This window comes from Trematomus bernacchii, unplaced genomic scaffold, assembly GCF_902827165.1.
Source record: "Trematomus bernacchii unplaced genomic scaffold, fTreBer1.1, whole genome shotgun sequence".
Taxonomy (NCBI): Eukaryota; Metazoa; Chordata; class Actinopteri; order Perciformes; family Nototheniidae; genus Trematomus; species Trematomus bernacchii.
The window spans coordinates 2,935,196-2,959,225 of NW_022987648.1; the positions used below are offsets into that span (position 1 = coordinate 2,935,196).

Here is a 24,030-nt window from a genome sequence, read left to right on the forward strand (position 1 = left end):
ATAGTGAAAACTACCCTTGGATGATGGTAAGGTAGACTAAAATCTTTAGGAATACCCTGTATCAAGATTGATGCAAAACAAGTGACATTTGACCTTTTTAGAGAGGTTTAGCAAAAGAAACTCCACCTCTGAGGTGATTTGGGTGGAAATGGGGGTTTTACCGTTTCTCTGGAACCCATTGGTCGATTTTGGTGATTGACATCTCTTTCTGACCGATAGAGCCAATATAATCGAAGGGGAATTTCCCCACACACACACATGGTAATAGAAAAAGGGTGGGGGCTTTGCGCATGCAGGTTTGCATCAGAGTGAACCTATCTCTCGCTCTGACATCTGGAAACGGAAAAGCAGGTTTATTGCTTATGAACAGGGTTGGGAGGGTTACTTTGTAAATGTAATCAGTTACTGATTACTGAATACATGGCTCTGAAAGTCATCCGAATACAGTTACAGTTACGTGTCTTAAAAAAGTAACGTATTCAGATTACTTTTAGATTACTTTTGGATTACTTTCTTTTTCCATCACAGATGAGTATGTTTTGGACACAAAAAGCAAAAGGAAACTGAACGTGTTTTTACTGTTTTAATGGCTTATCAAGAGCACTACTGAAACATAACATCTGAAACGATGTAACAACATAATACACTTTTTGGGGATGCAGCTTGGGATGTGAGGAGTGAGGGACACGGCTTAGAAAGGGCCAGTGTTGGCAGGACATGAATTAAAATGTTGAACTCGGACTTATAAGGACATTTCGGCCAGGGGTGTAGAGCTATATTTGTTTTACCACCGGATTGGCAAAACAGGAGAGTGTGTGCACCAGTCTGCCTTGATCTATGAATTAATGTCCGTGACACTCACAGTATCTGCTGCCCACAGCTATTTTATAGAAGGAAAACCTCCTTCACTTCATGAAATCTCTGCAGCACCAGGAGGCAGCGGGAGGGTTAACTCAGCCTCTGAGAAGAGGAGCGTGCAGTGCCTTTCACGCACCGCCTTCACTGTGTTTACCTTCAGAATCATTAGAAAGGCTAAAGAGCGACCGCAGGCTGATGTGTTTTAACTGAGCGGACTCGCACATTTTTTTCAAACGCTCCCTTTTTTGGTCCATCTGCGGCGGTAATAGGTTTTGTGCACTGTGATGATTCGGCTGTACCTTTAGTCATGCATATTACATGTTGTGAGGAAATCTTTCCACCAATAATTCCAATAAGTAATCCAAAATGTATTCACTTCAGGTTTACGAAAGTAACTGTAATCAGATTACGCGTTTTTCAAATGTAACGCGAGCTGAATACAATTACTTGATTTTTGTATTCTGATTACGTAACGCCGTTACATGTATTCCGTTACAACCCAACCCTGTTTATGGATTATCAGAAATCATTTCAAAGGGACACAGACACATTGGATTAACCTATGGATTAACTTCAGCAGCGTTTTTATCATTTTAATGCCATTGAAGACCACTTTTGACCAGACAACGACACAGGTAAGCCATGTTAGCGTTTTTAGCTACCTTGCGCCACATGTTTTGATGTCTGTTTTTGTTTATAAAGTCGCGAGTTCTTATTATAGAGTGATAATGTATGTACCCATCGATTCTGTGTCATCTCACGATGCGAATCGATGTGTTGGATGTTATTGGTGTGTGCTGATTCTCTCGCATCCAGGAAGAAGTTTAAAGATTAAGAGACAAATGAGTCTCTGTAAGGGTTCAAATTGGTTACTTTAATTTAAGCAGCGTGGTAGTGAAACAAACAAAGGGTAGTTGGGGAGACAAAAGCAGATGTTGTCCCGCAGCTGGTACCATGGAAAAAGAGCGAACTCACGTTGATTCTCCCGCTTGCATCTCTCCTTCGCTCCTCCTCTCTGGGGGCTGTGACGTAGGGGGCCGCCCACCTCGATCTTCAATGTCCGAGATCGCGCATAACAGAGGATTTAGACATTTTGTATTCATTGCTCACTTCCACACGCCTTTTCTCCTCCTACTCTCTTTCATGACTTCTTATTTAATGCATTATAGCGGCTGTAATCGTTACTCTCGTAATACCGGAAATGGTCATTATTATCAACGTCTTTAGATACAGCTTTTCAAAATAAACTTTACTCTGAACTGTTTTCAGAATAAAACAGTTTTTAAAGCTTACTATGTGTTCACGCTAAATTACATAATTGAATATTGATTTTAATTTCTAACAATGTGCAGAAAGGATAAAGAATAAGGTTTTATGAGTGAGTTTCGGTGCAGTAATCTGTTAGCATTTTTCGCTCGTTGCTAATTCAGAGGCTCAGCGTTAGCATTGTGGGGTTTTTTTTGAAAAAAAAAAAAAAAAGATCAGTTAGATGAGTTTCTTCCCGTTACATGGATATAAAACATTCATAGTTTATTAAATGTTAAGATGCCCTCAGATACTGTTTCCTGCAAGATGCTGCGGGAGGGCCCCGGTACCGGGGTCTCTCGGGCTTAACAGGTTAACAACATAAAAAATATCTTACTTTAACGTTTTATTTCAATCAGTGAGATTTTATGATGATTTATATATTTTTCGATAGTCACATAATAGGAATTCTGGATGTATAAAGGGGTCTGTGGGGGAAGGTTGGGGTAATGTTTTATTTAAATGGTTATTTAGGTAGTCAACTAAGATACCTAAAGCACCAGAGACATGAGGTTAAATTGTTAACAGGTTCGGGAGCATGGCCATGCCTAAAACTCCGCCTCGAACCACGGCCACCCCTATTTATATCCGGCAAAACTTCTGGCCACTGCTTGTCTCCATCCTTTCAAAGACTGACTGGCAGACCGTGATTCACGCCGCGCGTTGTCACGGTTCAAACAAGCTAAACGCTACCACGAGAACATTCAACTCACCATGGATCCCGAACTGCTGATCAACTCGCCGGAGTCAGATGAAGATCTCTTCGACATCGGCTACCCGACGATCCACGGTTCAGCAGTCGGATCTAAGCCAAGCATCCGAACGGAGCCGCGTGCGCTCGGCCCACATACCAGCCGCCACTGCTCCCACTCAAGCTCCCCCAACGAGATACTCAAGCTCCCCCAACGAGATACCTCCAACTCCAGACAGGTCCCAGGCTTTGTCTACTCCACCAGCGAGGGCAAACAACCGGGGCCACAACAGGCACAGCCAGCTCCAATCTCCCCACCACCAGCAGCCTGCCTCATTCGCAGCCCCCGGCCACTCGCAGCGGCGCACTCGACACGCCTCTCAGACGGAGCCGCGCTCCGAAACGGAGCCCGAACTCAGGAGGTGGACATTCATTCAACTCCAACGTTTCATGAAAGAAAACGGCATCCACTTTCACCGAAATGACAACAAGGCTAGACTGTTCAACCTCTACAAAGCCTACAGCAGCACAACGGCAAGAACAACGAGACACACAGCTCTTCCTGCTCCAGAGCCAACCGCCAACCGCCATGCGGCGCGCGCGCACCACGGGTCGTGACGTCACAGGCCTCCGTCCTCCTCCACTGACACAGCCCGACTCACCAGCACCCCCTGGTGGGGGCCAGGTCGTATCGCCCTCTGTGCCTGCTCTCTCTGTGTCTGACATGTCGCAGCTCATGTCAACCTTTCTCTCATCCCTTAGCTCACAGGCTTCACAAAATCCCCTTGCACATACATCCCTTCATCCCTCCATCCCTTCTTCTTCTCTACCTTCAGCAGTCCACAGCAACCCAGCTTCTGCTTACCTTCCCCCTTTAGCAGCTAACCCCGTAGCAACAGCGCCTCACCCAGTAACCCAAGGGGCCATGCTACATGCTAACCCATTAGCCGACTCTTACCCAGTACCTTCTTTTCCAACTGGTCTATCCTTTCCCCCTCCCCCTCCCCCTCCCCCCATCCCTACCCCATCCCTTCCCCAACACCCAAATGTTGTTCCTCCCTGTGCAACCAGCTACACTCTAACCACAGCAACACCACCCATCCAGCCAGCCTCCTCAGTCTATCGCCCTTCCCCCGTGTCCCCCGTCTTGCGCCAGCAGATTCTCCTAGGTAACTACGTAGACTTAGCTCAGCTACTACAGCCATCAATCATCGACACTAGCCAGCCCAGGGAAATGCAGACCAACTTCGGTTTAGTCCAGCCGCGAAATCCATCACCTCTGAGGTCTAAGGACTTAACCCCCGCAGAGTTCGCCCTAGCTTTTTCCCTTTACCGCGACGTCATCTGCTCAGTCTATCCCACACGCAGAACCGAGTTGGACCTTCGCTAGCCAAGCCGCCGGCCGCATCAAGCAGTTCAACCAGGGAACATACCGGGGCGCTCTGGACTCCGAGCTTTACTGCCGCATCTTTGCAGCACGTGCATCCCTCTCTTGCCAATTATGTGGAGCCCCCTCCCACCCGGCCTCAGCATGCTCAGTCAGTGCTCCACCACCTCAAACACCTCACTCACTTTCCTCTCCATCACGCAACGCCTCAGACTTCAACCGTCTACCACCTGCCAGGGAGGCAGGATGGCGTGTAATAACTTCAATGAGCTAGGCTGCTTTCTCTCTAACTGCCGCCTAATTCACATCTGCTCTTTCTGCGGCGTCGCTCATACCTGGAGAACCTGCCCCCACAACCCAATCTAACATTTATGGCATAAACTTATTTTCCCTTTAGAGTATAACGGAGGCCTGGTTCTGGGCAAACTGCGCGTGCATCATTCTAACTCCTCAATGGTAATGTTTAGTTGGATTTAGAAGTGAAGATGTAGTCATTCGTTCCGGGCATGTCATATTCAAGCCACACGTTTCTGGTCCAGAAACACTTTCAGAACATCCCGCACATTTTGGGGGCATTCTCAGAACATTATTAGAGCCATTTCTCCCGCATCGGCGCAGCGTCCACAGCAGCTAGACCGGGCATCTCTTATCCAACCATCTAGGCCCTCGGCCGCTCGTCATCCCAAGCGTACCACGCTTACATCCGCAACAATCTCAATGATCTCAGACAGGCACACGCTCAACTCAGTTCCATTTAATCCAACTCTTTTGGGGGCCCGTAATCAGCCCACGCAGATCATAAGATAAGATAAGATAAGATAAGACAAGATAAGATCTTTAATTTGTCATTGTACAAGTACAACGAAATTACAATGTGAACTTAAGGTGCCAACGCGCAACAACAAGACAATATAAAAACAACAAGACAATATAAAAACAAGAAATGGGACTTAAATAGACATGAAAGGGAATATGTACATAAATAAATAATAAATGAAATTGCACGATTCCCCTCGTATTGCACGGAAGACATGATTATTGCACGGAAGACATGATAATGAATCTGAATCATGCCGGAGACGGAACCCCCACTCTGAGTCTCCCACTGCACGGACCACAGCTCGTCCTCCCAGAACATCCATCCAGAACCCCCCTCATACCATTCACATGTCACTTCAATAAACTTACAAACATCACACTGTTTTGGCGTGGTTCCTGCTAGTGAAATGAGGTTAAATTGTTAGGTTAGGTTCAGGAGCATGGCCATGCCTAAAACTCCCCTATTTATATCCGGCAAAACTTCCGGCCACTGCTTGTCTCCATCCTTTCAACCCACCCTCCCTCTCCCTTCTACCCATACAGTTCCCCTTCCGACTCACACCGAGCGATACATCCATCCATCCCTTCTTCCCTCCCTCCCCTCAACATCCCTACATCCCTTCATCCCTCATCCCTACATCCCTCCATCCCTCCATCCCTACATCCCTCATCCCTTCATCCCTCATCCCTCCATCCCTCATCGCTTCATCCCTCATCCCTGCATCCCTCCATCCCTACATCCCTCATCCCTACATCTCTCCACCCCTCATACCTTCATCCCAACATCCTCTGCCCGTCACCATTTATATTTAAACTGTGCATATTTATATACTGTGTATACTAACATTTTAATTCCAGGTATCGTCTGGGGGCCCGTAATCAGCCCATGCAGATCATGCCGGAGACGGAACCCCCACTCTGAGTCTCCCACTGCACGGACCACAGCTCGTCCTCCCAGAACATCCCTTCACCCCCCTCATACCATTCACATGTTACTTCAATAAACGTACAAACATCACACTGTTTAGGCGTGGTTCCTGCTAGTGAAATACATTTTGGTTAAAATTTGGAATGTGATCATTGTCTTGAGTTTTAAACTACTGGGGTCGAATTGACCCCAGAGGATAAAGGGTGTAAAGTAAATCTGAGGATAACAGGAGGGTTAAGTAAGCTCTAAACTGCAACATTTAAATGATCAACACATTAATGCATGAATAGTTATGATCCAGTGACATAATATAAATATTCTTCTGAAAATGCCTCCAAAATGAATAATTCATTTCTTTCAGTATATTAAGATAGTAATACTTATAAATAATACTTATAAATAACTATATTTGAACTAAAGTATGCAAATAAACGCAAGTATGCAAAAGTGCAGGTATTACAACTTTTACTTAAATACAACATCTGAATAATTTCTTCCACTACTGATGACAGCTTTAAAGCATATCTTTTTTAGACATAATATGAAATCTGGCACAAACCCCTCGACTACTCTTCAGGAAATCACACAGACACAGACAGAGGATTCACATATGTGGACCTCCTTCATCCTTCAACTGGCCCCCCGCAGGGCTGTGTCCTATCACCCCTGCTCTTCATCCTCTACAACGATGACTGCAATATCACTCAGATAAAGTATGCTGATGACACAGAGTTTCCTATCTCTGCTCTCGGGCACCTCAGAGAACCACAGCTCTTAGATGTATATGCTTGTTTGGTGGTGTGTCAGCTCCTGTCAGGAGCTTATTACAAATGAGGACAAGAAGATGGAAGGCACCTTCTAAAACACAAGATAATCTTTCAATTGGAAGGACGTCGTTTTACAGATTGATACCATTTGACGTTGTCCTAAGATCAATGCGTGCTTTGCAATACACCTCATCATCATCATCATCATCATCATCATCATCATCATCATCATCATCATCATCATCATCATCATCATCAACACTACAAGTATTTTATTTTACCAAACAAACTGGCTTTTCATCCACCTACAGTTAAAAGGAAAATGCACGTGTCATGCTGCGGCTCATGTAAACTGGAGCCTCCAGCAAAGACACATGTAAGAAAAACATGTGCATACTTGGTTCACTTTTAGCTGATACCACAAGCAATGGAGAACAAGCCCAGGTCAACTGAGGCCTGTACTACGAAGCCGGATTTTCGCTTAGCGAGCTAACTTCAGGGATAACTCTGGGTTTCCGGTCCTACGACGCTGGTTCTCTTCTAGATCTCAATGGTAATTATGCAGGTTTGGTTCCAGGATAAGAGATCAACTCAGTGAAAGCACCGGCTGCTGACCAATCAGAGTTCAGTGTGCGGAGTTTAAAGCTATCAAGTCATATTACAGGATAAAGGAAATACAGAAAAACTGCCGTTGCAGGAAAGACGGCCGGCAAAAATCAACTGACTGTGTGAATGTGAAAATTAATAGAATATCACCTTCCATCTTCAGAGCAATCTGACTATTATAATATTAGCGTTAAGAAAGCTTACTTAAATATTAAGTTAACATAAGTAACCTGATCAAAGTAACATTACGTACAGTCCGCGGCACTGTGAGTGCAGACGTTGATGTGTCCCATTATCATTCATATCACATCATATCACATCATAATGTATCATATATTTCCATCTGAGTCAGCTTCTTGAGCCGTATCTGAAGTATTATTTTAAGCAACACATTAAGTTGACGAAACACTCGAGTCAAATGTAATTAAAGTCAGATCCACTCGTGTCTTAGACGGGGCAGTGATATCATAAAACTGTTAATGTACGCATTCAAACACTTTTTATTTTAAGGCGTTTTTGGCCGGTTTTATCAGACTGGCTTCTCATGCATCAAAGTTCAGTATAGAAGAAACAACTGCGATGGCTGGAAATCTAACACAGGTCAACTGCTTGGAAGGCAGCTATGCTCACCAATATACCACCATCGCAAGACAAAAGCTTTTCCATTGCATAGTTGCCAATTTCTCAGAAAGGTTTATGCCAAAAGTAATCCTGCATTTAAAACTATGCAGACTGTATTGTTATTATGTTATGTTATTATGTTGCATTGTTGGAGAAGCCTGTGACATAAGATTTTCAACTGCATAATTACTCTGTAGCTATGTCAGATTGACAATAAAGAACCTTGAACCTTGAACTGCTGAATTGGTGGGAATTGTTTTTTTAAGTTCTTCCCTATTCCCTATTTTAGCCAAAGACCCTAGTAAGGACCATCACACTGGCTTCTAAGACCCTAGTGTGGAATATCAGAATGGTTTCTCATGCATCAAAGTTAAGTATAGAAGTAACAACTGCGATGGCTGGGAATCGAACCCAGGTCAACTGCTTGGAAGGCAGCTATGCTCACCACTATACCACCATCGCTACACAAAAATATTTTCATTGCATAGTTGCCTATTTCTACGACCGTTGATACTAAATTGACTAAAAGTCAGCACTTTACCACAATTGCTTCGGTTAAGGAGTTTTTAGCCGGGTTCATCAGACTGGATTCTCATGAATCAATAATCAGTATAGAAGTAACAACTGCGATGGCTGGGAATCGAACCCAGGTAAACTGCTTGGAAGGCAGCTATGCTCACCACTATACCACCATCGCTACACAAAAGGCTTTTCATTGCATAGTTGGATATTTCTCCAACTGTTGATACTAAATGTACTAAAAGTCACCACTATACTACCATTGCTTCGGTTAAGAGGTTTTTGGCCGGTTTCTCATGAATCAATAATCAGTATAGAAGTAACAACTGCGATGGCTGGGAATCGAACCCAGGTCAACTGCTTGGAAGGCAGCTATGCTCACAACTATACCACCATCGCAAGACAAAATCTTTTTCATTGCATGGTTACCAATTTCTCCGAAAGGTTTATGCCAAAAGTAAACATGCATTTAAAATGATCCATACTGCTGAATTGGTGGGAATGTGTATTGGCTGGTCTTCCCTATTCCCTATTTTAGCCAAAGACCCTAATGTGGACCATCAGACTGGCTTCTCATGCATCAAAGTTCAGTGGAGAAGAAACAACTGAGATGGCTGGGAATCGAACGCAGGTCAACTGCTTGGAAGGCAGCTATGCTCACCACTATACCAACATTGCTTCGGTTACAAGGTTTCATCAGACTTGATTCTCATGCATCAAAGTTAAGTATAGAATTAACAACTGCGATGGCTGGGAATCGAACCCAGGTCAACTGCTTGGAAGGCAGCTATGCTCACCACTATACCACCATCGCAAGACAAACGCTTTTTCATTGCATGGTTGCCAATTTCTCCGAAAGGTGTATGCCAAAAGCAATCCTGCATTTAAAATAAAGCATACTGCTGAATTGATGGGGAAAAGATTTTGACGGTCTTCCGTATTACAATTTTTAGCCAAAGACCCTAATGTGAACAATCATTCTGGCTTCTCATGCATCAAAGTTCAGTATAGAAGAAAGAACTGCGATGGCTGGGAATCAAACCCAGGTCAACTGCTTGGAAGGCAGCTATGCTCACCACTATACCACCATCACTACACAATAGGATTTTCATTGCATAGTTGGCTATTTCTTCAACTGTTGATACTAAATTGACTAAAAGTCACCACTGTACCACCATTGCTTCGGTTAAGGTTTCATCAGACTTGATTCTCATGCATCAAAGTTAAATATAGAAGTAACAACTGCGATGGCTGGGAATCTAACCCAGGTCAACTGCTTGGAAGGCATCTATGCTCACCACTATACCACCATCGCTACACAAAAGGCTTTTCATTGCATAGTTGCCTATTTCTCCGACCGTTGATACTAAATTGACTAAAAGTCACCACTATACCACCATTGCTTCGGTTACAAGGTTTCATCAGACTTGATTCTCATGCATCAAAGTTAATTATAGAAGTAACAACTGCGATGGCTGGGAATCGAACCCAGGTCAACTGCTTGGAAGGCAGCTATGCTCACCACTATACCACCATCGCAAGACAAACGTTTTTTCATTGCATGGTTGCCAATTTCTCCGAAAGGTTTATACCAAAAGTAATCCTGCATTTAAAATGAAGCATACTGCTGAATTGGTGGGGAAAAGACTTTGACGGTCTTCCCTATTACAATTTTTAGCCAAAGACCCTAATGTGAACCATCATTCTGGCTTCTCATGCATCAAAGTTCAATAAAGAAGAAACAACTGTGATGGCTGGGAATCAAACCCAGGTCAACTGCTTGGAAGGCAGCTATGCTCACCACTATACCACCATCGCTACACCAAAGGCTTTTCATTGCATAGTCGGCTATTTCTCCAACTGTTGATACTAAATTGACTAAAAGTCACCACGATACCACCATTGTTTCGGTTACAAGGTTTCATCAGACTTGATTCTCATGCATCAAAGTTAAGTATAGAAGTAACAACTGCGATGGCTGGGAATCGAACCCAGGTCAACTGCTTGGAAGGCAGCTATGCTCACCACTATACCACCATCGCTACACAAAAGGCTTTTCATTGCATAGTTGGCTATTTCTCCAACTGTTGATATTAAATTTACTAAAAGTCACCACTATACCACCATTGCTTCGGTTAAGAGGTTTTTGGCAGGTTTCATCAGACTGGATTCTCATGAATCAATAATCAGTATAGAAGTAACAACTGCGATGGCTGGGAATCGAACACAGGTCAACTGCTTGGAAGGCAGCTATGCTCACCACTATACCACCATCGCTACACGAAATTCTTTTCATTGCATAGTTGCCTATTTCTCCGACCGTTGATACTAAATTGACTAAAAGTCTCCACAATACCACCATTGCTTCGGTTAAGGGGTTTTTAGCCGGGTTCATCAGACTGGATCCTCTTGAATCAATAATCAGTATAGAAGTAACAACTGCGATGGCTGGGAATAGAACCCAGGTCAACTGCTTGGAAGGCAGCTATGCTCACCACTATACCACCATCGCTACACCAAAGTCTTTTCATTGCATAGTCGGCTATTTCTTCAACTGTTGATACTAATTTGACTAAAAGTCACCACTATACCACCATTGCTTCGGTTACAAGGTTTCATCAGACTTGATTCTCATGCATCAAAGTTAAGTATAGAAGTAACAACTGCGATGGCTGGGAATCTAACCCAGGTCAACTGCTTGGAAGGCAGCTATGCTCACCACTATACCACCATCGCTACACATAAGGCTTTGCATTGCATAGTTGCCTATTTCTGCAACCGTTGATACTAAATTTACTAAAAGTCACCACTATACCACCATTGCTTCGGTTAAGAGGTTGTTGGCCGGTTTCATCAGACTTGATTCTCATGCATCAAAGTTAAGTATAGAAGTAACAACTGCGATGGCTGGGAAACGAACCCAGGTCAACTGCTTGGAAGGCAGCTATGCTTACCACTATACCACCATCGCTACACAAAAGGCTTTTCATTGCATAGTTGGCTATTTCTCCTACTGTTGATACTAAATTTACTAAAAGTCACCACTGTACCACCATTGCTTCGATTATGAGGTTGTTGGCCGGTTTCATCAGACTTGATTCTCATGCATCAAAGTTAAGTATAGAAGTAACAACTGCGATGGCTGGGAAACGAACGCAGGTCAACTGCTTGGAAGGCAGCTATGCTCACCACTATACCACCATCGCTACACAAAAGGCTTTTCATTGCATAGTTGGCTATTTCTCCAACTGTTGATACTAAATTTACTAAAAGTCACCACTATACCACCATTGCTTCGGTTAAGAGGTTTTCGGCCGGTTTCATCAGACTGGATTCTCATGAATCAATAATCAGTATAGAAGTAACAACTGCGATGGCTGGGAATAGAACCCAGGTCAACTGCTTGGAAGGCAGCTATGCTCACCACTATACCACCATCGCTACACGAAAGTCTTTTCATTGCATAGTCGGCTATTTCTTCAACTGTTGATACTAATTTGACTAAAAGTCACCACTATACCACCATTGCTTTGGTTAAGAGGTTGTTGGCCGGTTTCATCAGACTTGATTCTCATGCATCAAAGTTAAGTATAGAAGTAACAACTGCGATGGCTGGGAATCGAACCCAGGTCAACTGCTTGGAAGACAGCTATGCTCACCACTATACCACCATCGCAAGACAAAAGCTTTTCCATTGCATAGGTGCCAATTTCTCAGAAAGGTTTATGCCAAAAGTAATCCTGCATTTACAATTATGCAGACTGCTGAATTGGTGGGAATCTTTTTTTTTAAGTTCTTCCCTATTCCCCTATTTTAGCCAAAGACCCTAGTAAGGACCATCACACTGGCTTCTAAGACCCTAGTGTGGAATATCAGAATAGCTTCTCATGCATCAAAGTTAAGCATAGAAGTAACAACTGCGATGGCTGGGAAACGAACCCAGGTCAACTGCTTGGAAGGCAGCTATGCTCACCACTATACCACCATCGCTACACAAAAGGCTTTTCATTGCATAGTTGGCTATTTCTCCAACTGTTGATACTAAATTTACTAAAAGTCACCACTATACCACCATTGCTTCGGTTAAGAGGTTTTTGGCAGGTTTCATCAGACTGGATTCTCATGAATCAATAATCAGTATAGAAGTAACAACTGCGATGGCTGGGAATCGAACACAGGTCAACTGCTTGGAAGGCAGCTATGCTCACCACTATACCACCATCGCTACACGAAATTCTTTTCATTGCATAGTTGCCTATTTCTCCGACCGTTGATACTAAATTGACTAAAAGTCTCCACAATACCACCATTGCTTCGGTTAAGGGGTTTTTAGCCGGGTTCATCAGACTGGATCCTCTTGAATCAATAATCAGTATAGAAGTAACAACTGCGATGGCTGGGAATAGAACCCAGGTCAACTGCTTGGAAGGCAGCTATGCTCACCACTATACCACCATCGCTACACCAAAGTCTTTTCATTGCATAGTCGGCTATTTCTTCAACTGTTGATACTAATTTGACTAAAAGTCACCACTATACCACCATTGCTTCGGTTACAAGGTTTCATCAGACTTGATTCTCATGCATCAAAGTTAAGTATAGAAGTAACAACTGCGATGGCTGGGAATCTAACCCAGGTCAACTGCTTGGAAGGCAGCTATGCTCACCACTATACCACCATCGCTACACATAAGGCTTTGCATTGCATAGTTGCCTATTTCTGCAACCGTTGATACTAAATTTACTAAAAGTCACCACTATACCACCATTGCTTCGGTTAAGAGGTTGTTGGCCGGTTTCATCAGACTTGATTCTCATGCATCAAAGTTAAGTATAGAAGTAACAACTGCGATGGCTGGGAAACGAACCCAGGTCAACTGCTTGGAAGGCAGCTATGCTTACCACTATACCACCATCGCTACACAAAAGGCTTTTCATTGCATAGTTGGCTATTTCTCCTACTGTTGATACTAAATTTACTAAAAGTCACCACTGTACCACCATTGCTTCGGTTATGAGGTTGTTGGCCGGTTTCATCAGACTTGATTCTCATGCATCAAAGTTAAGTATAGAAGTAACAACTGCGATGGCTGGGAAACGAACCCAGGTCAACTGCTTGGAAGGCAGCTATGCTCACCACTATACCACCATCGCTACACAAAAGGCTTTTCATTGCATAGTTGGCTATTTCTCCAACTGTTGATACTAAATTTACTAAAAGTCACCACTATACCACCATTGCTTCGGTTAAGAGGTTTTCGGCCGGTTTCATCAGACTGGATTCTCATGAATCAATAATCAGTATAGAAGTAACAACTGCGATGGCTGGGAATAGAACCCAGGTCAACTGCTTGGAAGGCAGCTATGCTCACCACTATACCACCATCGCTACACGAAAGTCTTTTCATTGCATAGTCGGCTATTTCTTCAACTGTTGATACTAATTTGACTAAAAGTCACCACTATACCACCATTGCTTTGGTTAAGAGGTTGTTGGCCGGTTTCATCAGACTTGATTCTCATGCATCAAAGTTAAGTATAGAAGTAACAACTGCGATGGCTGGGAATCGAACCCAGGTCAACTGCTTGGAAGACAGCTATGCTCACCACTATACCACCATCGCAAGACAAAAGCTTTTCCATTGCATAGGTGCCAATTTCTCAGAAAGGTTTATGCCAAAAGTAATCCTGCATTTACAATTATGCAGACTGCTGAATTGGTGGGAATCTTTTTTTTAAGTTCTTCCCTATTCCCCTATTTTAGCCAAAGACCCTAGTAAGGACCATCACACTGGCTTCTAAGACCCTAGTGTGGAATATCAGAATAGCTTCTCATGCATCAAAGTTAAGCATAGAAGTAACAACTGCGATGGCTGGGAAACGAACCCAGGTCAACTGCTTGGAAGGCAGCTATGCTCACCACTATACCACCATCGCTACACAAAAGGCTTTTCATTGCATAGTTGGCTATTTCTCCAACTGTTGATACTAAATTTACTAAAAGTCACCACTATACCACCATTGCTTCGGTTAAGAGGTTTTTGGCCGGTTTCATCAGACTGGATTCTCATGAATCAATAATTAGTATAGAAGTAACAACTGCAATGGCTGGGAATTGAACCCAGGTCAACTGCTTGGAAGGCAGCTATGCTCACCACTATACCACCATCGCAAGACAAAAGGTTTTCCATTGCATAGGTGCCAATTTCTCAGAAAGGTTTATGCCAAAAGTAATCCTGCATTTAAAATTATGCAGACTGTTGAATTGGTAGGAATCTTTTTTTAAGTTCTTCCCTATTCCCTATTTTAGCCAAAGACCCTAGTAAGGACCATCACACTGGCTTCTAAGACCCTAGTGTGGAATATCAGAATGGCTTCTCATGCATCAAAGTTAAGTATAGAAGTAACTACTGCGATGGCTGGGAAACGAACCCAGGTCAACTGCTTGGAAGACAGCTATGCTCACAACTATACCACCATCGTGAGACAAAATGCTTTTCATTGCATAGTTGGATATTTCTCCAACTGTTGATACTACATTTACTAAAAGTCACCACTTTACCACCATTGCTTCGGTTACAGGGTTTCATCAGACTGGATTCTCATGAATCAATAATCAGCATAGAAGTAACAACTGCGATGGCTGGGAATCGAACCCAGGTCAACTGCTTGGAAGGCAGCTATGCTCACCACTATACCACCATCGCTACACAAAAGGCTTTTCATTGCATAGTTGCCTATTTCTCCGACCGTTGATACTAAATTGACTAAAAGTCTCCACAATACCACCATTGCTTCGGTTAAGGGGTTTTTAGCCGGGTTCATCAGACTGGATTCTCATGAATCAATAATCAGTATAGAAGTAACAACTGCGATGGCTGGGAATAGAACCCAGGTCAACTGCTTGGAAGGCAGCTATGCTCACCACTATACCACCATCGCTACACGAAAGTCTTTTCATTGCATATTGTTGCTATTTCTCCAACTGTTGATACTAATTTGACTAAAAGTCACCACTATACCACCATTGCTTCGGTTACAAGGTTTCATCAGACTTGATTCTCATGCATCAAAGTTAAGTATAGAAGTAACAACTGCGATGGCTGGGCATCTAACCCAGATCAACTGCTTGGAAGGCAGCTATGCTCACCACTATACCACCATCGCTACACATAAGGCTTTGCATTGCATAGTTGCCTATTTCTGCAACTGTTGATACTAAATTTACTAAAAGTCACCACGATACCACCATTGCTTCGGTTAAGAGGTTGTTGGCCGGTTTCATCAGACTTGATTCTCATGCATCAAAGTTAAGTATAGAAGTAACAACTGCGATGGCTGGGAAACGAACCCAGGTCAACTGCTTGGAAGGCAGCTATGCTCACCACTATACCACCATCGCTACACAAAAGGCTTTTCATTGCATAGTTGGCTATTTCTCCAACTGTTGATACTAAATTTACTAAAAGTCACCACTATACCACCATTGCTTCGGTTAAGAGGTTTTCGGCCGGTTTCATCAGACTGGATTCTCATGAATCAATAATCAGTATAGAAGTAACAACTGCGATGGCTGGGAATAGAACCCAGGTCAACTGCTTGGAAGGCAGCTATGCTCACCACTATACCACCATCGCTACACGAAAGTCTTTTCATTGCATAGTCGGCTATTTCTTCAACTGTTGATACTAATTTGACTAAAAGTCACCACTATACCACCATTGCTTTGGTTAAGAGGTTGTTGGCCGGTTTCATCAGACTTGATTCTCATGCATCAAAGTTAAGTATAGAAGTAACAACTGCGATGGCTGGGAATCGAACCCAGGTCAACTGCTTGGAAGACAGCTATGCTCACCACTATACCACCATCGCAAGACAAAAGCTTTTCCATTGCATAGGTGCCAATTTCTCAGAAAGGTTTATGCCAAAAGTAATCCTGCATTTAAAATTATGCAGACTGCTGAATTGGTGGGAATCTTTTTTTTAAGTTCTTCCCTATTCCCCTATTTTAGCCAAAGACCCTAGTAAGGACCATCACACTGGCTTCTAAGACCCTAGTGTGGAATATCAGAATAGCTTCTCATGCATCAAAGTTAAGTATAGAAGTAACAACTGCGATGGCTGGGAAACGAACCCAGGTCAACTGCTTGGAAGGCAGCTATGCTCACCACTATACCACCATCGCTACACAAAAGGCTTTTCATTGCATAGTTGGCTATTTCTCCAACTGTTGATACTAAATTTACTAAAAGTCACCACTATACCACCATTGCTTCGGTTAAGAGGTTTTTGGCCGGTTTCATCAGACTGGATTCTCATGAATCAATAATTAGTATAGAAGTAACAACTGCAATGGCTGGGAATTGAACCCAGGTCAACTGCTTGGAAGGCAGCTATGCTCACCACTATACCACCATCGCAAGACAAAAGGTTTTCCATTGCATAGGTGCCAATTTCTCAGAAAGGTTTATGCCAAAAGTAATCCTGCATTTAAAATTATGCAGACTGTTGAATTGGTAGGAATCTTTTTTTTAAGTTCTTCCCTATTCCCTATTTTAGCCAAAGACCCTAGTAAGGACCATCACACTGGCTTCTAAGACCCTAGTGTGGAATATCAGAATGGCTTCTCATGCATCAAAGTTAAGTATAGAAGTAACTACTGCGATGGCTGGGAAACGAACCCAGGTCAACTGCTTGGAAGACAGCTATGCTCACAACTATACCACCATCGTGAGACAAAATGCTTTTCATTGCATAGTTGGATATTTCTCCAACTGTTGATACTACATTTACTAAAAGTCACCACTTTACCACCATTGCTTCGGTTACAGGGTTTCATCAGACTGGATTCTCATGAATCAATAATCAGCATAGAAGTAACAACTGCGATGGCTGGGAATCGAACCCAGGTCAACTGCTTGGAAGGCAGCTATGCTCACCACTATACCACCATCGCTACACAAAAGGCTTTTCATTGCATAGTTGCCTATTTCTCCGACCGTTGATACTAAATTGACTAAAAGTCTCCACAATACCACCATTGCTTCGGTTAAGGGGTTTTTAGCCGGGTTCATCAGACTGGATTCTCATGAATCAATAATCAGTATAGAAGTAACAACTGCGATGGCTGGGAATAGAACCCAGGTCAACTGCTTGGAAGGCAGCTATGCTCACCACTATACCACCATCGCTACACGAAAGTCTTTTCATTGCATATTGTTGCTATTTCTCCAACTGTTGATACTAATTTGACTAAAAGTCACCACTATACCACCATTGCTTCGGTTACAAGGTTTCATCAGACTTGATTCTCATGCATCAAAGTTAAGTATAGAAGTAACAACTGCGATGGCTGGGCATCTAACCCAGATCAACTGCTTGGAAGGCAGCTATGCTCACCACTATACCACCATCGCTACACATAAGGCTTTGCATTGCATAGTTGCCTATTTCTGCAACTGTTGATACTAAATTTACTAAAAGTCACCACGATACCACCATTGCTTCGGTTAAGAGGTTGTTGGCCGGTTTCATCAGACTTGATTCTCATGCATCAAAGTTAAGTATAGAAGTAACAACTGCGATGGCTGGGAATCGAACCCAGGTCAACTGCTTGGAAGGCAGCTATGCTCACAACTATACCACCATCGCAAGACAAACGCTTTTTCATTATATGGTTGCCAATTTCTCCCAAAGGTGTATGCCAAAAGTAATCCTGCATTTAAAATAAAGCATACTGCTGAATTGATGGGGAAAAGATTTTGACGGTCTTCCCTATTACAATTTTTAGCCAAAGACCCTAATGTGAACCATCATTCTGGCTTCTCATTCATCAAAGTTCAGTATAGAAGAAACAACTGCGATGGCTGGGAATCGAACTTCAGGTCAACTGCTTGGAAGGCAGCTATGCTCACCACTATACCACCATCGCTACACAAACGGCTTTTCATTGCATAGTTGGCTATTTCTCCAACTGTTGATACTAAATTGACTAAAAGTCACCACGATACCACCATTGCTTCGGTTAAGAGGTTTTTGGCCTGTTTCATCAGACTTGATTCTCATGCATCAAAGTTAAGTATAGAAGTAACAACTGCGATGGCTGGGAATCGAACCCAGGTTAACTGCTTGGAAGGCAGCTATGCTCACCACTATACCACCATCGCAAGACAAAAGCTTTTCCATTGCATAGTTGCCAATTTCTCCGACCGTTGATACTAAATTGACTAAAAGTCACCACTATACCACCATTGCTTCGGTTAAGGGTTTTTTAGCTGGGTTCATCAGACTGGATTCTCACGAATCAATAATCAGTATAGAAGTAACAACTGCGATGGCTGGGAATCGAACCCAGGTCAACTGCTTGGAAGGCAGCTATGCTCACCACTATACCACCATCACTACACAAAAGGCTTTTCATTGCATAGTTGCCTATTTCTCCAACGGTTGATACTAAATTTACTAAAAGTCACCACTATTCCACCATTGCTTCGGTTAAGAGGTTTTTGGCCGGTTTCATCAGACTTGATTCTCTTGCATCAAAGTTAAGTATCGAAGTAACAACTGCGATGGCTGGGAATCGAACCCAGGTCAACTGCTTGGAAGGCAGCTATGCTCACCACTATACCACCATCGCAAGACAAAAGCTTATCCATTGCATAGTTGCCAATTTCTCCGACCGTTTATACTAAATTGACTAAAAGTAACCACTATACCACCATTGCTTCGGTTAAGGGGTTTTTAGCTGGGTTCATCAGACTGGATTCTCATGAATCAATAATCAGTATAGAAGTAACAACTGCGATGGCTGGGAATCTAACCCAGGTCAACTGCTTGGAAGGCAGCTATGCTCACCACTATACCACCATCGCAAGACAAATGTTTTTTCATTGCATGGTTGCCAATTTCTCCGAAAGGTTTATGCCAAAAGTAATCCTGCATTTAAAATGAAGCATACTGCTGAATTGGTGGGGAAAAGACTTTGACGGTCTTCCCTATTACAATTTTTAGCCAAAGACCCTAATGTGAACCATCATTCTTGCTTCTCATGCATCAAAGTTAAGTATAGAAGTAACAACTGCGATGGCTGGGAATCGAACCCAGGTCAACTGCTTGGAAGGCAGCTATGCTCACCACTATACCACCATCGCTACACAATCTTTTCCATTGCATAGTTGCAAATTTCTCAGAAAGGTTTATGCCAAAAGTAATCCTGCATTTAAAATTATGCAGACTGCTGAATTGGTGGGAATCTTTTTTTTAAGTTCTTCCCTATTCCCTATTTTAGCCAAAGACCCAAGTAAGGACCATCACACTGGCTTCTAAGACGCTAGTGTGGAATATCAGAATGGCTTCTCATGCATCAAAGTTCAGTATAGAAGAAACAACTGCGATGGCTGGGAATCGAACTTCAGGTCAACTGCTTGGAAGGTAGCTATGCTCACCACTATACCACCATTGCTACACATAAGGCTTTTCATTGCATAGTTGACTATTTCTCCAACTGTTGATACTAAATTGACTAAAAGTCACAACTATACCACCATTGCTTCGGTTAAGAGGTTTTTGGCCGGTTTCATCAGACTGGATTCTCATGAATCAATAATCAGTATAGAAGTAACAACTGCAATGGCTTGGAAGCGAACCCAAGTCAACTGCTTGGAAGGCAGCTATGCTGACCACTATACCACCATCGCTACACAAAAGGCTATTCATTGCATAGTTGGCTATTTCTCCAAATGTTGATACTAAATTTACTAAAAGTCACCACTATTCCACCATTGCTTCGGTTAAGAGGTTTTTGGCCGGTTTCATCAGACTGGATTCTCATGAATCAATAATCAGTATAGAAGTAACAACTGCGACGGCTGGGAATCGAACCCAGGTCAACTGCTCGGAAGGCAGCTATGCTCACCACTATACCACCATCGCAAGACAAAAGCTTTTCCATTGCATAGTTGCCAATTTCTCCGACCGTTGATACTAAATTGACTAAAAGTCACCACTATACCACCATTGCTTCGGTTAAGGGGTTTTTAGCTGGGTTCATCAGACTGGATTCTCATGAATCAATAATCAGTAGAGAAGTAACAACTGCGATGGCTGGGAATCGAACCCAGGTCAACTGCTTGGAAGGCAGCTATGCTCACCACTATACCACCATTGCTACACAAAAGGCTTTTCATTGCATAGTTGGCTATTTCTCCAACTGTTGATACTTGTTACGGCTGCTGTTTCTGTCTGCTCGTTAACCTGTCTGAGATTGTTTGCAGCTGTGTGTAATATGTAAATGAGCTGTGTGGTTGCCCCAATGTCGTTGGCTTTCATCTCCTGGTCCTCCTCCGAAGACGCTGATTGGAGCACGCCGGGCCCGACGCTCTCCAATCCCCGTGCAATCCCAGAGCACACCTTCCGGAGATTACCACAAAGCCTGGGGACAATTATCACTCAGGAGGCTCTGCTGCAATCAGACGCCTCACACATATTGTTGGAATCGAACCCAGGTCAACTGCTTGGAAGGCAGCTATGCTCACCACTATACCACCATCGCAAGACAAACGCTTTTTCATTATATGGTTGCCAATTTCTCCCAAAGGTGTATGCCAAAAGTAATCCTGCATTTAAAATAAAGCATACTGCTGAATTGATGGGGAAAAGATTTTGACGGTCTTCCCTATTACAATTTTTAGCCAAAGACCCTAATGTGAACCATCATTCTGGCTTCTGATGCATCAAAGTTCAGTATAGATGAAACAACTGCGATGGCTGGGAATCGAACTTCAGGTCAACTGCTTGGAAGGCAGCTATGCTCACCACTATACCACCATCGCTACACAAAAGGCTTTTCATTGCATAGTTGGCTATTTCTCCAACTGTTGATACTAAATTGACTAAAAGTCACCACGATACCACCATTGCTTCGGTTAAGGGGTTTTTAGCTGGGTTCATCAGACTGGATTCTCATGAATCAATAATCAGTATAGAAGTAACAACTGCGATGGCTGGGAATCGAACCCAGGCCAACTGCTTGGAAGGCAGCTATGCTCACCACTATACCACCATCGCTACACAAAAGGCTTTTCATTGCATAGTTGCCTATTTCTCCAAGGGTTGATACTACATTTACTAAAAGTCACCACTATTCCACCATTGCTTCGGTTAAGAGGTTTTTGGCCGGTTTCATCAGACTTGATTCTCATGCATCAAAGTTAAGTATAGAAGTAACAACTGCGATGGCTGGGAATCGAACCCAGGTCAACTGCTTGGAAGGCAGCTATGCTCACCACTATACCACCATCGCAAGACAAAAGCTTTTCCATTGCATAGTTGACAATTTCTCCGACCGTTGATACTAAATTGACTAAAAGTCACCACTATACCACCATTGCTTCGGTTAAGGGGTTTTTAGCTGGGTTCATCAGACTGGATTCTCATGAATCAATAATCAGTATAGAAGTAACAACTGCGATGGCTGGGAATCTAACCCAGGTCAACTGCTTGGAAGGCAGCTATGCTCACCACTATACCACCATCGCTACACAAAAGGCTTTTCATTGCATAGTTGGCTATTTCTCCAACTGTTGATACTTGTTACGGCTGCTGTTTCTGTCTGCTCGTTAACCTGTCTGAGATTGTTTGCAGCTGTGTGTAATATGTAAATGAGCTGTGTGGTTGCCCCAATGTCGTTGGCTTTCATCTCCTGGTCCTCCTCCGAAGACGCTGATTGGAGCACGCCGGGCCCGACGCTCTCCAATCCCCGTGCAATCCCAGAGCACACCTTCCGGAGATTACCACAAAGCCTGGGGACAATTATCACTCAGGAGTCTCTGCTGCGATCAGACGCCTCACACATATTGTTGGAATCGAACCCAGGTCAACTGCTTGGAAGGCAGCTATGCTCACCACTATACCACCATCGCAAGACAAAAGCTTTTCCATTGCATAGTTGCCAATTTCTCCTACCGTTGATACTAAATTGACTAAAAGTCACCACTATACCACCATTGCTTCGGTTAAGGGGTTTTTAGCTGGGTTCATCAGACTGGATTCTCATGAATCAATAATCAGTATAGAAGTAACAACTGCGATGGCTGGGAATCAAACCCAGGTCAACTGCTTGGAAGGCAGCTATGCTCACCACTATACCACCATCGCTACACAAAAGGCTTTTCATTGCATAGTTGGCTATTTCTCCAACTGTTGATACTTGTTACGGCTGCTGTTTCTGTCTGCTCGTTAACCTGTCTGAGATTGTTTGCAGCTGTGTGTAATATGTAAATGAGCTGTGTGGTTGCCCCAATGTCGTTGGCTTTCATCTCCTGGTCCTCCTCCGAAGACGCTGATTGGAGCACGCCGGGCCCGACGCTCTCCAATCCCCGTGCAATCCCAGAGCACACCTTCCGGAGATTACCACAAAGCCTGGGGACAATTATCACTCAGGAGTCTCTGCTGCGATCAGACGCCTCACACATATTGTTGGAATCGAACCCAGGTCAACTGCTTGGAAGGCAGCTATGCTCACCACTATACCACCATCGCAAGACAAAAGCTTTTCCATTGCATAGTTGCCAATTTCTCCTACCGTTGATACTAAATTGACTAAAAGTCACCACTATACCACCATTGCTTCGGTTAAAGGGTTTTTAGCTGGGTTCATCAGACTGGATTCTCATGAATCAATAATCAGTAGAGAAGTAACAACTGCGATGGCTGGGAATCGAACCCAGGTCAACTGCTTGGAAGGCAGCTATGCTCACCACTATACCACCATCGCTACACAAAAGGCTTTTCATTGCATAGTTGGCTATTTCTCCAACTGTTGATACTTGTTACGGCTGCTGTTTCTGTCTGCTCGTTAACCTGTCTGAGATTGTTTGCAGCTGTGTGTAATATGTAAATGAGCTGTGTGGTTGCCCCAATGTCGTTGGCTTTCATCTCCTGGTCCTCCTCCGAAGACGCTGATTGGAGCACGCCGGGCCCGACGCTCTCCAATCCCCGTGCAATCCCAGAGCACACCTTCCGGAGATTACCACAAAGCCTGGGGACAATTATCACTCAGGAGGCTCTGCTGCGATCAGACGCCTCACACATATTGTTGGAATCGAACCCAGGTCAACTGCTTGGAAGGCAGCTATGCTCACCACTATACCACCATCGCAAGACAAACGCTTTTTCATTATATGGTTGCCAATTTCTCCCAAAGGTGTATGCCAAAAGTAATCCTGCATTTAAAATAAAGCATACTGCTGAATTGATGGGGAAAAGATTTTGACGGTCTTCCCTATTACAATTTTTAGCCAAAGACCCTAATGTGAACCATCATTCTGGCTTCTCATGCATCAAAGTTCAGTATAGAAGAAACAACTGCGATGGCTGGGAATCGAACTTCAGGTCAACTGCTTGGAAGGCAGCTATGCTCACCACTATACCACCATCGCTACACAAAAGGCTTTTCATTGCATAGTTGGCTATTTCTCCAACTGTTGATACTAAATTGAATAAAAGTCACCACGATACCACCATTGCTTCG

At 43.4% G+C, this 24,030-nt stretch overlaps 30 non-coding genes across 30 annotated transcripts; all 30 read right to left on the reverse strand.

Moving 5' to 3' along the window:
• Nucleotides 1–8,372: 8,372 nt before the first annotated feature.
• trnag-ucc lies at nucleotides 8,373–8,444 on the reverse strand. Its single transcript has one exon. It is a non-coding gene; the product is annotated as a tRNA-Gly (tRNA).
• Nucleotides 8,445–8,607: 163 nt separating this feature from the next.
• On the reverse strand, nucleotides 8,608–8,679 carry trnag-ucc. The gene has a single exon. It is a non-coding gene; the product is annotated as a tRNA-Gly (tRNA).
• A 564-nt stretch (nucleotides 8,680–9,243) lies between these two features.
• On the reverse strand, nucleotides 9,244–9,315 carry trnag-ucc. The gene has a single exon. It is a non-coding gene; the product is annotated as a tRNA-Gly (tRNA).
• A 653-nt stretch (nucleotides 9,316–9,968) lies between these two features.
• Nucleotides 9,969–10,040, reverse strand: trnag-ucc. The gene has a single exon. It is a non-coding gene; the product is annotated as a tRNA-Gly (tRNA).
• Nucleotides 10,041–10,471: 431 nt separating this feature from the next.
• trnag-ucc lies at nucleotides 10,472–10,543 on the reverse strand. The gene has a single exon. It is a non-coding gene; the product is annotated as a tRNA-Gly (tRNA).
• Nucleotides 10,544–10,706: 163 nt separating this feature from the next.
• trnag-ucc lies at nucleotides 10,707–10,778 on the reverse strand. Its single transcript has one exon. It is a non-coding gene; the product is annotated as a tRNA-Gly (tRNA).
• A 163-nt stretch (nucleotides 10,779–10,941) lies between these two features.
• Nucleotides 10,942–11,013, reverse strand: trnag-ucc. Its single transcript has one exon. It is a non-coding gene; the product is annotated as a tRNA-Gly (tRNA).
• An 857-nt stretch (nucleotides 11,014–11,870) lies between these two features.
• trnag-ucc lies at nucleotides 11,871–11,942 on the reverse strand. Its single transcript has one exon. It is a non-coding gene; the product is annotated as a tRNA-Gly (tRNA).
• Nucleotides 11,943–12,105: 163 nt separating this feature from the next.
• trnag-ucc lies at nucleotides 12,106–12,177 on the reverse strand. The gene has a single exon. It is a non-coding gene; the product is annotated as a tRNA-Gly (tRNA).
• Nucleotides 12,178–12,654: 477 nt separating this feature from the next.
• Nucleotides 12,655–12,726, reverse strand: trnag-ucc. Its single transcript has one exon. It is a non-coding gene; the product is annotated as a tRNA-Gly (tRNA).
• A 163-nt stretch (nucleotides 12,727–12,889) lies between these two features.
• trnag-ucc lies at nucleotides 12,890–12,961 on the reverse strand. Its single transcript has one exon. It is a non-coding gene; the product is annotated as a tRNA-Gly (tRNA).
• An 857-nt stretch (nucleotides 12,962–13,818) lies between these two features.
• trnag-ucc lies at nucleotides 13,819–13,890 on the reverse strand. The gene has a single exon. It is a non-coding gene; the product is annotated as a tRNA-Gly (tRNA).
• Nucleotides 13,891–14,053: 163 nt separating this feature from the next.
• Nucleotides 14,054–14,125, reverse strand: trnag-ucc. Its single transcript has one exon. It is a non-coding gene; the product is annotated as a tRNA-Gly (tRNA).
• Nucleotides 14,126–14,601: 476 nt separating this feature from the next.
• On the reverse strand, nucleotides 14,602–14,673 carry trnag-ucc. Its single transcript has one exon. It is a non-coding gene; the product is annotated as a tRNA-Gly (tRNA).
• Nucleotides 14,674–15,136: 463 nt separating this feature from the next.
• On the reverse strand, nucleotides 15,137–15,208 carry trnag-ucc. Its single transcript has one exon. It is a non-coding gene; the product is annotated as a tRNA-Gly (tRNA).
• Nucleotides 15,209–15,371: 163 nt separating this feature from the next.
• On the reverse strand, nucleotides 15,372–15,443 carry trnag-ucc. The gene has a single exon. It is a non-coding gene; the product is annotated as a tRNA-Gly (tRNA).
• A 623-nt stretch (nucleotides 15,444–16,066) lies between these two features.
• On the reverse strand, nucleotides 16,067–16,138 carry trnag-ucc. Its single transcript has one exon. It is a non-coding gene; the product is annotated as a tRNA-Gly (tRNA).
• Nucleotides 16,139–16,301: 163 nt separating this feature from the next.
• On the reverse strand, nucleotides 16,302–16,373 carry trnag-ucc. The gene has a single exon. It is a non-coding gene; the product is annotated as a tRNA-Gly (tRNA).
• A 476-nt stretch (nucleotides 16,374–16,849) lies between these two features.
• Nucleotides 16,850–16,921, reverse strand: trnag-ucc. The gene has a single exon. It is a non-coding gene; the product is annotated as a tRNA-Gly (tRNA).
• Nucleotides 16,922–17,385: 464 nt separating this feature from the next.
• On the reverse strand, nucleotides 17,386–17,457 carry trnag-ucc. Its single transcript has one exon. It is a non-coding gene; the product is annotated as a tRNA-Gly (tRNA).
• A 163-nt stretch (nucleotides 17,458–17,620) lies between these two features.
• On the reverse strand, nucleotides 17,621–17,692 carry trnag-ucc. The gene has a single exon. It is a non-coding gene; the product is annotated as a tRNA-Gly (tRNA).
• A 903-nt stretch (nucleotides 17,693–18,595) lies between these two features.
• Nucleotides 18,596–18,667, reverse strand: trnag-ucc. The gene has a single exon. It is a non-coding gene; the product is annotated as a tRNA-Gly (tRNA).
• Nucleotides 18,668–18,830: 163 nt separating this feature from the next.
• Nucleotides 18,831–18,902, reverse strand: trnag-ucc. The gene has a single exon. It is a non-coding gene; the product is annotated as a tRNA-Gly (tRNA).
• Nucleotides 18,903–19,065: 163 nt separating this feature from the next.
• trnag-ucc lies at nucleotides 19,066–19,137 on the reverse strand. Its single transcript has one exon. It is a non-coding gene; the product is annotated as a tRNA-Gly (tRNA).
• A 442-nt stretch (nucleotides 19,138–19,579) lies between these two features.
• On the reverse strand, nucleotides 19,580–19,651 carry trnag-ucc. The gene has a single exon. It is a non-coding gene; the product is annotated as a tRNA-Gly (tRNA).
• Nucleotides 19,652–20,360: 709 nt separating this feature from the next.
• trnag-ucc lies at nucleotides 20,361–20,432 on the reverse strand. The gene has a single exon. It is a non-coding gene; the product is annotated as a tRNA-Gly (tRNA).
• Nucleotides 20,433–20,595: 163 nt separating this feature from the next.
• Nucleotides 20,596–20,667, reverse strand: trnag-ucc. The gene has a single exon. It is a non-coding gene; the product is annotated as a tRNA-Gly (tRNA).
• Nucleotides 20,668–21,494: 827 nt separating this feature from the next.
• trnag-ucc lies at nucleotides 21,495–21,566 on the reverse strand. The gene has a single exon. It is a non-coding gene; the product is annotated as a tRNA-Gly (tRNA).
• Nucleotides 21,567–21,729: 163 nt separating this feature from the next.
• On the reverse strand, nucleotides 21,730–21,801 carry trnag-ucc. Its single transcript has one exon. It is a non-coding gene; the product is annotated as a tRNA-Gly (tRNA).
• Nucleotides 21,802–23,202: 1,401 nt separating this feature from the next.
• trnag-ucc lies at nucleotides 23,203–23,274 on the reverse strand. The gene has a single exon. It is a non-coding gene; the product is annotated as a tRNA-Gly (tRNA).
• Between the last annotated feature and the right edge of the window lie 756 nt (nucleotides 23,275–24,030).